Source organism: Tenrec ecaudatus, chromosome 2 (assembly GCF_050624435.1).
Source record: "Tenrec ecaudatus isolate mTenEca1 chromosome 2, mTenEca1.hap1, whole genome shotgun sequence".
NCBI classification, from domain to species: domain Eukaryota; kingdom Metazoa; phylum Chordata; class Mammalia; order Afrosoricida; family Tenrecidae; genus Tenrec; species Tenrec ecaudatus.
Window position 1 is genome coordinate 190,967,900 of NC_134531.1, and position 14,248 is coordinate 190,982,147.

A 14,248-nucleotide genomic window follows, 5' to 3' on the forward strand; every position below is an offset into this window, starting at 1 on the left:
TCTTTGGATCACACAGGCTGGTGTGCTTCTCTGATAGGGACTTAGTTGACACCTCACTTAGATGGCTGCTTGCTTGAATACAAGCCTTTAAGACCCCTGACACTATTCCAATTGGCTGCTTAGGCACCAACTGCTTTCTTCACCACACTTTGCTGTATCACCGTTATCTTCAGTGGTACCTTCTTGAAGGCCAGCATTGAGCAGGGCCATGTTATAAGAACGAACTTATTAGGCCTAGAATTACCTGGGAGCCCAGAATCCATCCCTGGGCTCTGATTGGCTCTGGTTCACTTTGACAGTCCTCCTCCTCATTGCTTATGACAGAAGCAATAAGCCAGAACCAACAACAGCAAAAGAAAAACAAAAACAAACAAAATATAAACCCAAAAGAAACAAAAGAGGAAAACATTGTCAATCATCCCCTTAGGGTCTAAGGCGATGATTGCATTGATCACATCAAGAACTTATTCAGTGATAGAGTTTAAGGGACTGTTGATATGAGTGCGTGTGAGTATAGTCCATCTGGGCGCTGCACTCCATGAGATGTTGCTTTGCGCAGATTGATTTTGTAATTGAGCTCTATTTACATGGAGCACGGGGACTGGTGCTGGGAGGAAATTTCCTGCATCATCTCTTACAAGGGCAGACTTGCTTCTCGGACCAAAACCTGCTGTATTAACACAAGGGGAGCATCGAGGCACCAAACTATGGTGGTTCTGGTTTCCTTTCATTGCACACCCGCTAAGCCAGAGGACCCACCGAGGTCCACCGACTGCCATTCCCACCATCTTGGGTGGCCATCCTCCCCCGTCAGGGTATTCCACGCCTAAGTCCAAAGCTGTACGTGGGTTTGAGGTAGGGTCTAATTTGTTTAGTCAAGTGTCCCCACCGAGTCCTTCTGGTGTGGCCCGGGGGATAATGTCATTTTTATTTATTTTTTAATCATTTTATTGGGGGCTCGTACAATTCTTATCACAATCCATACATATATCCATTGTGTCAAGAACATATGTACATTTGTTGCCATCATCATTCTCAAAACATTTGCCTTCCACTTGAGCCCTTAATATCGGCTGCTCATTTTCCCCCTCCCTCCACACTCCCTCCTCCCTCATGAACCCTTGATAATTTATAAATTATTATTTTGTCATGTTACACTGTCTGATGTCTCCCCCTGCCCTCTTCTCTGCTGTCCATCCCCCAGGGAGGAGGCTATACGTAGATTCTTGTAATTGGTTCCCCCTTTCTACCCCACATTCTCTCCACCCCACAGGCATCGCCACTCTCACCACTGGTCCTGAAGGAGTCATCTGTCCTGGATTCCCTGTGTTTCCAGTTGCTATCTGTACCAATGTACATCCTCTGGTCTAGCCAGATTTGTAAGGTAGAATTGGGATCATGATAGTGGGGCTGGAGAGGGGCGGTAGGTGGGGGGGGGGAGGAAGCATTTAGGAACTAAAGGAAAGTTGTATGTTTCATTGTTGCTACATCGCACCCTGACTGACTTCTCTCCTTCCCACAACCCTTCAGTCAGGGGGTGTCCAATTGCCTACTGATGGGCTTTGAGTCTCCACTCTTCACTCACCCTCACTTACAATGATATAATTTTTTGTGCTTTAATGCTTGATACCTCATCCCTTCGACAGCTCGTGGTCACACAAGCTGGTGTGTTTCTTCCATGTGGGCTTTGTTGCTTCTGAGCTAGATGGCCGCTTGTTTATCTTCAAGCCTTTAAGATAATGTCATTTTTAAAAGACTGTTCAACAAGACTGAAAATGCTGTGAGTAGAAAAATTTGAAAGTAAAAAGAAAATTTGATATCTATATTAATTCCCAATAAAATGGTTTTGGAAAAAGAAAATTTTAAACTTAACCAAGAACACCTGACAAAGTATGTCTAATCCAAAGTTACATAAACTTTTTTCAGGGATGCTTTCCTTCTTACGTTTTTCAATGTAGCTTTAATGCTGGTCCCAGTGTAAGGCCCAAATCCCTCTTCACTGGACCACTCTGCAGTAGCACAGGGCCGTCCCCTCAAGTCCACGTGGTCGGAAGTGGTCGGCCAGGTGGGCTGTTGTCTGAGCAGCTGTTGGTCTCAGACATTGTATCACTCCTCCCACAGACCAGCGGGAAGCGTCCTTCAAGGAGGTTTGTTTCATGGGTCAGGTCCAACTGTACAACGTGCAGCTTCTGTTTTCCTCTGTGTTTTGGATCCTGTTCACTTCATAGTGACCGCTTTTGGCAATACAAAAAAATTTTTGCTGCAATTGCTGATGTGTTAGTCTGGGTAGAGAAATAAATTCACGGACACACATATATGTATAAGGAAGAGGTTTATATACCAAAGCAGTTGAACATTGAGAAAACATCCCAAGCCAGTCCAGTCCAAGGTCATAAGTATGATATTAGCCCATATGTCCGATACCAATCTATAAAGTCCTCTTCAGACTCATGAAACACATGCAATGACACCAAATGCAGGACGATCACAAGCCAGTGGGTAGAAAGTCTTTGGGTCCAGTGGTGTTATAGGCATCTCAGTGCTGGCAGGGGTCTCTCTGTGTCTTCTCTGGCTTCAGAGGTCTGGTTGCATCCATGTGGCTTGTCCAGCTCAGGGCACTAGGGTAGTTCCATGTGTCTTGCCAGCTGCCATGTCTCCCAGGGAGTGAGCCTGTGTCCTGTCTCCAGCAAGCTGTTTATCTCCTTAGTGCCTCCAAATGACGTCATTCAGCTGCAACCTGATTGACAGACTAAACTCCATTCCTTCACTCTTAATCCTCTCAAATAGACAACAGATTATATAACAACCCTACTTTAGCTGCCCCAGGCATGCTATCCTTGTCGCATGGAGGCCCATGCTGATCTCTGGCCTCCAGTTTACATGAGTTGCAGATGTAGAACACAAAGCGGAGGGACTGCTTTCCTTTGGGGTTTTCTTCTTTGAGGTGTTATTTTTAGAGAATGGCCCTTCTTGAGGATTGGTGATGTAAGGCAAGCTGGTTTTTTGCCTAATGCGTTGGCGATCCTGCTTCAGGGTTGTTTTGACCGCTGTTCTGAACATCAGCGCACTGTGCAAACATCCCAGAGAGACCAGTGGTTGCTGGGCTGATCAGTACGATGATCAGGGTTCTGTTGGGGCGTGGGGGTCCCCAACACTCAAACAGGTCCTCAGGAGCAACTTTGCGAGTGTGGAAAATATTAGAGACAGGCAAAGAAGGGCACAGGGCTCCTTGTCCCCGTGTCAGGACCAAGAGAATGAATGTATTTTCCATTGGGTATATATAACGGGGCTTACAGATCTTTCAAAATGCATACATGTCATACAACTACCATATGACATAGTCAGTGGGTAATATCATAAGCGGGTCACATAATAAACAGGCAATGAGGTGAGTCATCATCTTGACCTCGAGCTAGGTGACCTCAAATGCCCCTGAGCCACCCCCCCAGGGGGTTGCTACATTTTACAATGGCTTCATCTCCAGAAGCTGCTTGCTCTTACCTACAGACCACCTCCAGGCACAGGAATGATTTATCTTCTATGGTAGCGCCTTTGCAGCAGTTCCTTTCTGGGGGTTATTGGAGAGACTGTGGCCAGTCATGAGAATGTGTGTTAAGCTTTTTCTATATCTCTTAACTGTGAGGGTCTTCCCCCACCGGAGTCGTCTTTCCAGACCTGTACTTATGAACATGGAGGACTGAGTGGCAATATTCTCACCCAGTCTCTCCATTTACCACAGGGCTCCACCCGATAGCCTTGCTCCTCATCAGGAATAACACAGCCTTTCTGCAAAAACCTCTTAAATACACACCTTGCCGGAATGAATTACTGGTTTGGTTGCTTAGTAGCTTAGTCTCTAAAGTTCTCTCCCAGCCTGGAGGCAAGACCTCACTCACTGCTATGGAGTCAATTCTGGCTCACCGCAATCCTATCTGGAGGAAAGAAGAGAAACGGAAGTCAAGATACAGGATAGCAATTAGTCCAGTAGACTACTGGACCATGCAGTCAGTCTCCATCAGCCCGAGACCAGAACTAGATGTTACATGGCTATCACCTTATAAGGGAGTCTTATAAGAAGGTCCTGGATAGAGTGGTAGAAAAGTGTGGAACAAAACTCAAAATCATGAAAGAGACCAAGCTTGCTGGTCAAACAGACTGGTGGAACTCCAGAGACTATGGCCTTTAGCCACCTTCAGGTCTGGAGCTGAAGTCATCCCAGGGTTCAGTGTTAGCCAAATAACGTTAGGTGCCCTTGCAACTTTATGCACACTAGAAGCAAACACTCCCAGCCCCTGCCCATGTTACACTGGGGCCCATTGTTGCAGCCTTGGTGACAACCCATCTTGTGAGGGTCTTCCTTGTTGACTGTTTACCATCTTTTTACAGACCAGAGCATAACGGCCTTCTCCAGGAACTGGTCTCCCCTGACCATGTGTCCAAAGTACATGAGATCAAGGCTCATCTTCCTCACAGAAATTCTGACTGCTGTTCCAATACTAATTTGCTTTTTCTTCTGGGAGTCCGTGGTATTTTCAACAATACTATAATCTGATTGCACCAATTCTTATATGGTACTCCTTATTCATGGCCCAGATTTTACATGCATATGGGGTGATTGAAAACACCCTGGTAGCCCATCAAGCCCCGAGGACAATATCCCCCACCACAAGACAAGACGTCCCTCACTGACCCTTATTGCTACAAGAGACAACACTGGAGGCACAGCGTGGGAATTGTGCCCAATCTGACCCCACACCAGGGTGAAACACTAAGGGCATGCAACTGAACAGCAAGGGGAGCAAAGCAAAGAAGTCCCCCAGGAATACCAAAAATAGACTGTGGGGCCAGGGCGTGGCACCCCATCAGACTCCACTGGAAAACACTCCTAAAGGTCAACAAACAGACCTTGAACTATTTATAGGCTTTCTTTTTCTTTTTTTGTGTGTATTTGTTGTTTGTTTTTTTGGTTTTATTTTGTTTTGCTCTGCCTTGTTTTAATGCTTCTTATTGTCTCTGCATGTCTATCTAGGTAAGATAGGTAGGATAAACAATCCAGAGGAGAAAACAATGGGACTGCTGGTTGTGGGGGAGGGGGAATGTAAGAGGTGAGGCTGGGAAAGGAAGTAGGTATTAACAAACCCAGAGAAAAGAGAACAAGTGGTCTAAAATCGATGACAAGGAGGGCATAGGATGCCTGGGAGGGCGTGATTAAAGGTAATGTAACCAAGAGGAATTACTGAAACCCTAATGAAGGCCGAACATGATAGTGGGACAAGAGGAAAGTAAAAGGAAATAGAGGAAAGAACTAGGTGACAAAGGCATTTATAGAGGTCTAAACACAGGCATGTACATATGTAAACATATTTATATATGATGATGATGGGGAAATAGATCTATGAACATATATTTATATGTTTATTAAGATAGCAGACAGACATGGGGTCTCTACTCAAGTACTCCCTCAATGCAAGAACACTTTGTTCTATTAAACTGGCATCCCATGATGTTCACCTTCCTGACAGGATCGCTGAAGACAAATGGGTAAATAAGCAAATATGGTGAAGAAAGCTGATGGTGCCCCACTGTCAAAAGATATAATATCTGAGGTCTAAAAGGCTTGAAGATAAACAAGGAGCCATCTAGTGAAAATCAACAAAGCCCAAATGGAAGAAGCACACCAGCCTGTGTGATCATGAGGTGTCAATGGGATCAGGTATCAGACATCAATAACCCAGAACAAAAATCCTATCATTGTGAGTGAGGTGGAGGGCAGAGTGGAGACCCAAAGGCCATCTGTAGACAGTTGGACATCCCCTTACAGAAGGGTCACAGGAAGAGATGAGTCAGTCAGGGTGCAGTATAGCACCAATGAAACATACAACTTTCCTCTAGTTCTTTAATGCTTCCTCCCTGCACCCACCACCCCCAACAATGATAATCCCAATTCTACCTTACAAATCCAGCTAGACCAGAGCATGTACACAGGTACAGATAAGGGCTAGAAACACAGGGAATTCAGGACAGATAAACCCCTCAGGACCAATGAGAGAAGGGATACCAGGAGGGTAAGGGGGAGGTGGGGGGAGAAAGGGAGAACCGATCGCAATGAGCTAACTATAACCCCCTCCCAGGGGGACGGACAACAGAAAAGTGGGTGAAGGGAGACATCGGTCAGTGTAAAACATGAAAGAATAATAATAACTTATAAATTATCAAGGGAGAAGGAGGGAGGGAGGGAGGGTGAGGAAGGGAGGGGGAAAATGAGAAGCTGATACCAAGGTCTCAAGTAGAAAGAAAATGTTTTGAGAATGATGATGGCAACAAATGTACAAATGTGCTTGACACAATGGATGTATGTATGGATTGTGATAAGAGCTGTATGAGCCCCCAATAAAATATTCTTTAAAACACCCTGGTATAAGATAGGCAGGAGGAACAATCCTGAGTCGAAAACAATGAAACCAGTGGTGTTTGGGTTTGTTTGTTTGTTTTGGGGGGGGCGGGGAGCGGGCATGGGAGGGGAGGGAGCAGGGAGCCAACAAACTCATGAATAAGGGAAAAAGAGATCCAAAATTGATGGCAAGGAGGGTGTATAATGCCTCGTGGGATTTAATCAAGTGCAATGTATCCGGGAGGAATTACTGAGAGTCGAATGGAGGGTGAGCATGATAGTGGGACAGGAAGAAGGTGAAAAGAAATAGAGGATAGATATAGGAGGCAAAAGCTATTTATTGAGGTATAGTTATAGGCATGTACATATGTAAATATACTAATTTATAATGAAATGGATAGAGACCAATGTATATATTTTTATATGTTAAGTATTAAGATAGATGGACTTTGGACCTCTACTCAAGGCCTCCCTTAACACAAGAACACTTTGTTCTAATAACCTGGCACTCTTTGATATTCACCTTCTGGACACGATTACCAAAGACAAAATGGGTGCTTAAGCAAATGTGGTAAAGAGAGCGGATGGTGCCTGCCTATCAAAAGATATAGCTGGGGTCTTGTGGTTAGCAGCCCCCTCACAATGCACTCCACCACTAGGGCTCCCTGAGCCTGGGGTCTTAAAGGCTTGAAGTTAAACAAGTGGCCATCTAGCAGGAAAGCAAATAAGCCCACATGGAAGAAGATCACTAGCCTGTGTGATCATGAGGTGTCTATGGGACTAGGTATCAGGTATCAAAAGATCCAAAACAACTATATTGATGTGAAAGAGGGGGTTTGGAGTGGAGACCCAAAGCCCATCTTCAGACAACTGGATATCACCCCACAGAAGGGTGATAAGGGAAGGGATGATTCAACCAAGGTGCAGTATAGCAAGATGTAACACACATCATTTCCCTAGTTCCTGAATGCTTCCTCCCTCCCCCTACCATGACCCAGTTCTACCTTACAAATCCAGCTAGACTGGAGGACACATTGGTAGAGATAAGAGCTCTGGACACATGGAATTCAGGACAGATAAACCCCTCAGGAACAGTAGTGGGAGTAGCAATATCATGAAGGTAGGGGGATGATTGGGGAGGGGAAATGGGGAGAAAGGGGGAACCCATTACAAGGTTGGATATAGCACCCCCACAAAGGGATGAATAAAAGAAATGTGGATGAAGAGAGACAACCAACAGACAGTTTAAGATACAAAATAATAACAATATATAATTGATCAAGGACTTATGGGAGGTGGGGAAGGGAGGGGGGAAAAGAGGAGCTTATACCAAAGGCTCAAGTAGAAAATGTTTGAGAAATGATGATGGCAACATATGTACAAATATGGTTGATACAATTGATGTATGGGATGTTATAAGAGCTGTAAGAGGCCCAAAAAATGATTTTTGGAAAAGAAAATGCCCAGTTCAGGTCTGGCACGCCTTATCAGTGACATCCTTGGACTTCAACACTGAAAGCGGTCTTGGCAGATTTCTCCAGTGCAACATGTCCTTTGATTTCTTGACTGTTACAGTCATGCACACTGATTGGGGGATACAGCCAGAAAATGAAATCCGTGACAACTTAAATCTTTTCTCTTTATGCAGATATTAACTGTTGGTCCAGATGTGTGAGGTATAATTCATACTAAAGGCTATAGTCTTTATCTTCATCAGTGAGTGCTTCACGTTCTTTTCCTGCAAGTATGGCTGCACCGGCTGCGTTATCACAGGCTGCTAATCAGCCTTGCTCCAATCCTGGTGCCACATTCTTCATACAATCCAGCTTCTCAAATTACTGGTTCAACATTCAGAAGGAGATAACATGATGAAACGATACAACCCTGACGCACACACTTTTTCTAATTTTAAACTCTTCCCTGTCCCCTTGACTGCCTTTGTCTATGTGTAGGTTGTGCATGAGAGCAATTAGTGGTTTGGAATTCTCACTCAACAGGCCTGTACGGAAGAGAACAGCAGTGAGGTATGCATACGCGAGGATAATCAACCCTTTGGGATGAAAAGGGAAGCATCCCCCTAAGCACAAAGCTTTGAAAGGAGGACAGGAGGAGCGGGAGCAGGAAACACAAAGAGGAACAGTGATTAGTGATACTACCTTAGAGCTTATAATGAATGAGATGAAACAAAATGAGCATGCATCATTGGATGTAAAACTGATGATCTACTCGGTAGACCTTCACCTAGTTCATCATAAAAAGTTTGAAAAAGGAAGAAAGGTGTCAGTGCAGGAAACCCTGTGCTGCTGTTCTACTGTCATGTCGGGTCACTGTGACTTGGAATCTACTTGGCCATGCAAATCACCACAGCCGGCAGAGTTGAAGGTAATTTTTTTAGTGCTTGCATTGTGCCCAGCGATGGACACTTTTGCATAACTTCCCTAAGTCATAATGATCATCATATCAGAATGCCTTTTTCTGCAATGTAAAATGAGACTTTCTACTGCCGTAAAGAGTTACATTTTTGATTCCTGGTTGGACACTATGAATAGGTTTCTGCCCAACCCTTGGTGAACCATGATATGGATACCCACCATGAAGACCTGGGACACTGACCGTGCAAGCAGCAGGGCATAACCTCTGGGCTACACCGGAAGGACTTAACATAGAGACCCTCTGAATGAACTGAGCCCTGCCTCGAAGTTGCCTGTACCTTTGGACTGAAGACTGGGGTACTTGGATGGGAGAGGAAGCAGAGAGTGGCCGACACGGGACTGTGGGAGTGGTGGTCATTGGACCTTAGGGGAAACGCTTGGCTTCCAGAATCACACATTTTTAGCACTTCAATGCCCCCTCACAATGATATGACAGGTTGGAAGAATTGATCCAAGAAGTTTCCCCCTGGCACCCATCCCCATACTTTGGGTAAATAGAGCTCAACCACATGGGAGATCAAACCCTGGGGGACAATGACTCATGGGCTGTGGCTCAGGGTGGACTCCTCATACCGTCCAGATGCTGTGTCACTGGAAAACTGAGGATATATCGCCTTACACCCCAGGGGGTGATTGACAAAGTTTTACCTTTTTGTTTCTATGGGTTTTTGTTTTCCTGCCTTTCGTTTGTTTTGCTTGCTGGTTGATTTGGTGCTGTTGTTAGTGCAGTTGGTTGTATGGTGTTTTGATTTTGTCATAACATGATCGCCAAAGTCCACCAGAGTTGTGTCCATCCCATGGACAAGCAGATGGATTCTGAGCTCCCACTGAACTCTGACCCCAATCCCAGAACAGTTAGTTCGGCTAACAAATCCCTTCTCAACACTCACCTTTATGAAGTGATCACTGAAGAGAAGGGTGCTACAGCAAAGTGATGAAGAAAGAAGATGGTGCCCGGCTATCAAGGAATAGTGTCTAGGGCAGTGATTCTCAACCTGTGGGCTGAGACCCCTTTGGGGGTTGAACGATCCTTTCATACGGGTCACCTAAGACCATCGGAATACACCTATTTCTAATGGTCTTAGGAACCAAGACTCTGCTCCTCTATCTCAACCTTCGCACTGACATCGGCTTTTTACGTATATTGTTGCAAAATGTAGCAATGTAGTTTACTGTTATTATATTAACACTGCTACCCAGGACACACCATGCTTCAAGACAAAATTTCACTTATTTGTAATTAGAAATAAATATTTCACAATACATAATTACATATTGTTTTGTGATTAATCACTATGCTTTAATTATGTTCAATTTGTAACAATGAATATACATCCTGCATATCAGATATTTACATTGTGATTTATAACAGTAGCAAAATGATAGTTATAAAGTAGCAATGAAAATAATTTTATGGTTGGGGTCACCACAACATTAGGAACTGTATGAAAGGATCGTGGCCTTAGGAAGGTTGAGAACCACTGGTCTAGGGTCTTAAAGGATTGTATTCAAAGCAGCAGCCATCTAAGTGAGGAGTCAACCAAGTCCACATGGAAGAAGCATACCAGCACGTGTGATCCAAAGATGACAATAACAGAATCCAAATATGTCAAAGGGAAAAGTATCAGAGCTAAAATTGTGAACACCCAAGTTGTAGAAGGCTGTGGAGGGCAGTGGGAGCCCAAACCCATTTGCAGAGTCTCGAGTCAGACTAAGCCACAGGCAAGGGGCTCCAACGGCGTTAGTCAGAGAGAGAGAGCATTGTAATCTTGAGTATGCTGGATTGAACGTGATACTTGCTCAGTGGACCTCCCTCTTGGCCTGACCTGAATTTCTTGTTTATTCCATGACAAAAATTTCTTCCCTGGCTTTTAAAATATTGATAGTGATCTTTGCTTTTTCAAATAAATCATTTAACTGGGTGCTCTTGCAGCTCTTATAACAATCCATACACCAATTGTGTCAAGCACATTTCTACACATGTTGCCATCCTCATTTCCAAAACATTTTCTTTCTACGTAAGCCCTTGGTATCAACTCCTCTTTCCCCCACCCCTCCCTCCCTCCCCTTCCCACCCTTGTGAGCCCTTGATAATTTATAAATTATTTTTATTTTCATATTTTACACTGTCTACTGTCTCCTTTCACCCACGTTTCTGTTGTTCATCCAAGGGTGGGGGATGTATGTCCATCATTGCGATCGGGTCCCCTTTTCTCCCCTCACCTTCCCCCTACCCTCATGGCATCGCCACTCTCATTATTGATCCTGAGGGGCTTATCTGTCCTGGATTCTCTGTGTCAAGAGCTCTTATCTGTACCACTGTACATGCTCTGGTACAGCCAGATTTTTAAGATAGAATTGGGGTCATGATAGTGGGGGAGAGAAAGCATTAAAGAACTAGAGGAATGGGAGCGGGGAGGAAGGAGAAAAATGAGGAGCTGATACCAAGGGCTCAAGTAGAAAGCAAATGTTTTGAGAATGATGAGGGCAACAAATGTACAAATATGCTTGACACAATGGATGGATGTATGGATTGTGATAAGAGTTGTACAGTCCCCAATAAAATGATTTTTATAAAAAAGAAGAAAAGAGGAGCATATACAAGGGCTCAAATAGAAAGTATATGTTTAAAAAATAATGATGGCAACATATGTACAAATATTCTTGATAACTGATGTATGGGTTGATGGGTTGTTTAAGAGCTGTAAGAGCTCTTTGAGGAAGACGCGGCCGTCGTCCTGCAGTGCTCCGTCCCCTGCTCCCATTCCTGACTCTCTGAAGAACAAGTCGGTCAGGAAGCGCCCCACCGCCATGGCATTTAAGGACACCGGAAAGACACCTGTGGAACCAGAGGTGGCCATTCACCGAATTAGAATTACTCTGACCAGCCGCAACGTGAAATCCTTGGAGAAAGTGCGTGCTGACTTGATCAGAGGGGCTAAGGAGAAGAACCTGAAAGTGAAGGGACCAGTTAGGATGCCCACCAGGACTCTGAGAATCACAACCAGGAAAACTCCCTGTGGGGAAGGTTCTAAGACCTGGGATGGATTCCAGATGAGGATCCACAAGCGTCTCATTGACTTGCCCAGTCCGTCTGAGATAGTGAAGCAGATCACTTCCATCAGTATTGAGCCTGGAGTAGAGGTTGAAGTCACCATTGCAGATGCTTAAATCAACTATTTTAATAAATTGATTTATCTGTTGGTAAAAAAAAAAAGAGCTGTAAGAGCCCCTAATAAAATGACCTTTTAATTAAAAAATTTTAAGATACAAATGAAAAAAAAAAGAACTAGCGGAATGTTGTGTGCACCCTGGCTGCCTCATGCCTTCCTTGTGACCCTCCTTCTATGAGGGGATGTCCAATTATCTACAGATGGACTTTGGGACTCCATTCCAACTCCACTCATTCACATGGAAATGGTTGTTTGTTTGGGGTCTTCTGATGTCTACTACCTGATCCTGTAGACACCTCATGATCACATGGGCTGGTGTGCTTCTTCCATGTGGACTTTGTTGCTTCCTGGATAGATGGCCCCTTGTTTAACTTCAAGCATTTAAGACCCCAGACACTATATCTTGTAATAGCCAGGCGCTTGATGGTGGTCTTTTCTTTCTCACTCTTTATATTCCTATCTTATCCTTACTACTCTGTTTTTGTTTTTTATTGTGACTGTTGGGTTTTCCAATTTGTGAAGCATAGAAGTGGTGGATGCATGTCGATAATAACTGAGGCAAGGGTTGATAGGTGATGTAGGGGGTGGGTGAGAGAATAGGGAGGGTGGAGGGATTTGGGGAGCAAATAATGAATGTGGTGGGAGCACTAAGCTGATTGATTACATAATTCATTTTAAAAGTGATATAACTGTGGAAGTATGTGACATGTGAATACTGTATGAAGAAAAACGTGGGAAAAAAAGAAAAAGAAACCAAACTTGACCAATGGTTACCATTGGTGAAGGGGAACGGGTTCTCATGTAGAGCCAGTGAGTTTATGTCAATGGTGGTAGAATAACTGTACAGTCTGAAGAGTATAACCAGTGACACTGAATTCTACAAGTAGAAGTTGTGGAATAGCAAAAAGAATAAATAAGCTAATTACCCAGGGGCATGCCGGGGAGCTAAGGGCCATGAGTGAGACACTGCTCTGCAATGGATCGTGGTGATGAGTCACCACTCATCTTAATATAACTGAATGGTTACATTGTATGATGTGTGAAGTCGAGGCCGATACAACTATTTAAAATTTTTTCCTGTGCAGTGTTCTGTAGAAATTTACTTTTCATAAAAATATGCTGATGGTTGATTATAACAACGAAAACATTTTTTCTTTCCTGTTTTTAAATTAAAAGATCATTTTACTGGGGCTTTTACACCTCTTCTAACAATTCATACATCCATTTTATGAAGCATATTTGCATATGTGTTACCATCATTATTTTCTAAACATTTACTTTTTTTTTAAACATTTTATACAACTCTTATCACAATCCATACATATACATACATCATTTGTATAAAGCACATCTGTACATTCTTTGCCCTAATCATTTTCAAAGCATTTGCTCTCCACTTAAGCCCTTTGCATCAAGTCCTCTTTTTCTCCTCCCTCCCTGCTCCCCCTGCCCTCATGAGCCCTTGATAATTATAAATTATTATTTTATCATATCTTGCCCTGTCTGATGTCTCCCTTCACCCCCTTTTCTGTTGTTTGTCCCCCAGGGAGGAAGTCACATGTAGATCCTTATAATCGGTTCCCTCTTTCCAACCCACTCTCCCTCTACCCTCCCAGTATCACCACCCACACCCCAGGCCCTGAAGGTATCAACATTTACTTTCTATTGAGTCCTTGGTATCAGCTCCATGTTTCCCCCCTCCCTCCCCTGACACCCTGGTGACCCCTTGATAAATTATAAATTATTATTATTATTTTCATATCTTACACCGACTACTGTCTCCCTTCCCTCACATTTTCTGTTGTTCATCTCCCTGGCGGGTGGGGGGAAGGGTAATGTGTTGATCGTTATTGGTTTCCCTCTCTCCCCACCTTCCCCCTACCCTCCTGGTATCGCTACTCCTGTTTCTGTACCTGGATTCTGTGTGTCCTGAGCTCTTCTCTCTTATCTGTACCTGTGCACATGCTCCAGTCTACCGTGCAGTGAAAGGCAGGACTGGGATCATGATAGTAGAGAGTGAGGAAGCCTCAAGGAACCAGAAGAATATTGTATGTTTCATCAGTGCTATACTGCACCCTGACTGACTCATCCCTTCCTTGTGACCCTTCGGTGAGAAGATGTCTCATTGTCTACAGATGGGTTTTGGGTCTCTGCTCCGATCCCCCTTGTTCTCATCAATATGTTTTATTGTTTGTTTGTTCTGGGTCTTCTGATGCCTGTTACCTGATCCCATGAACACCTCATGATCACAC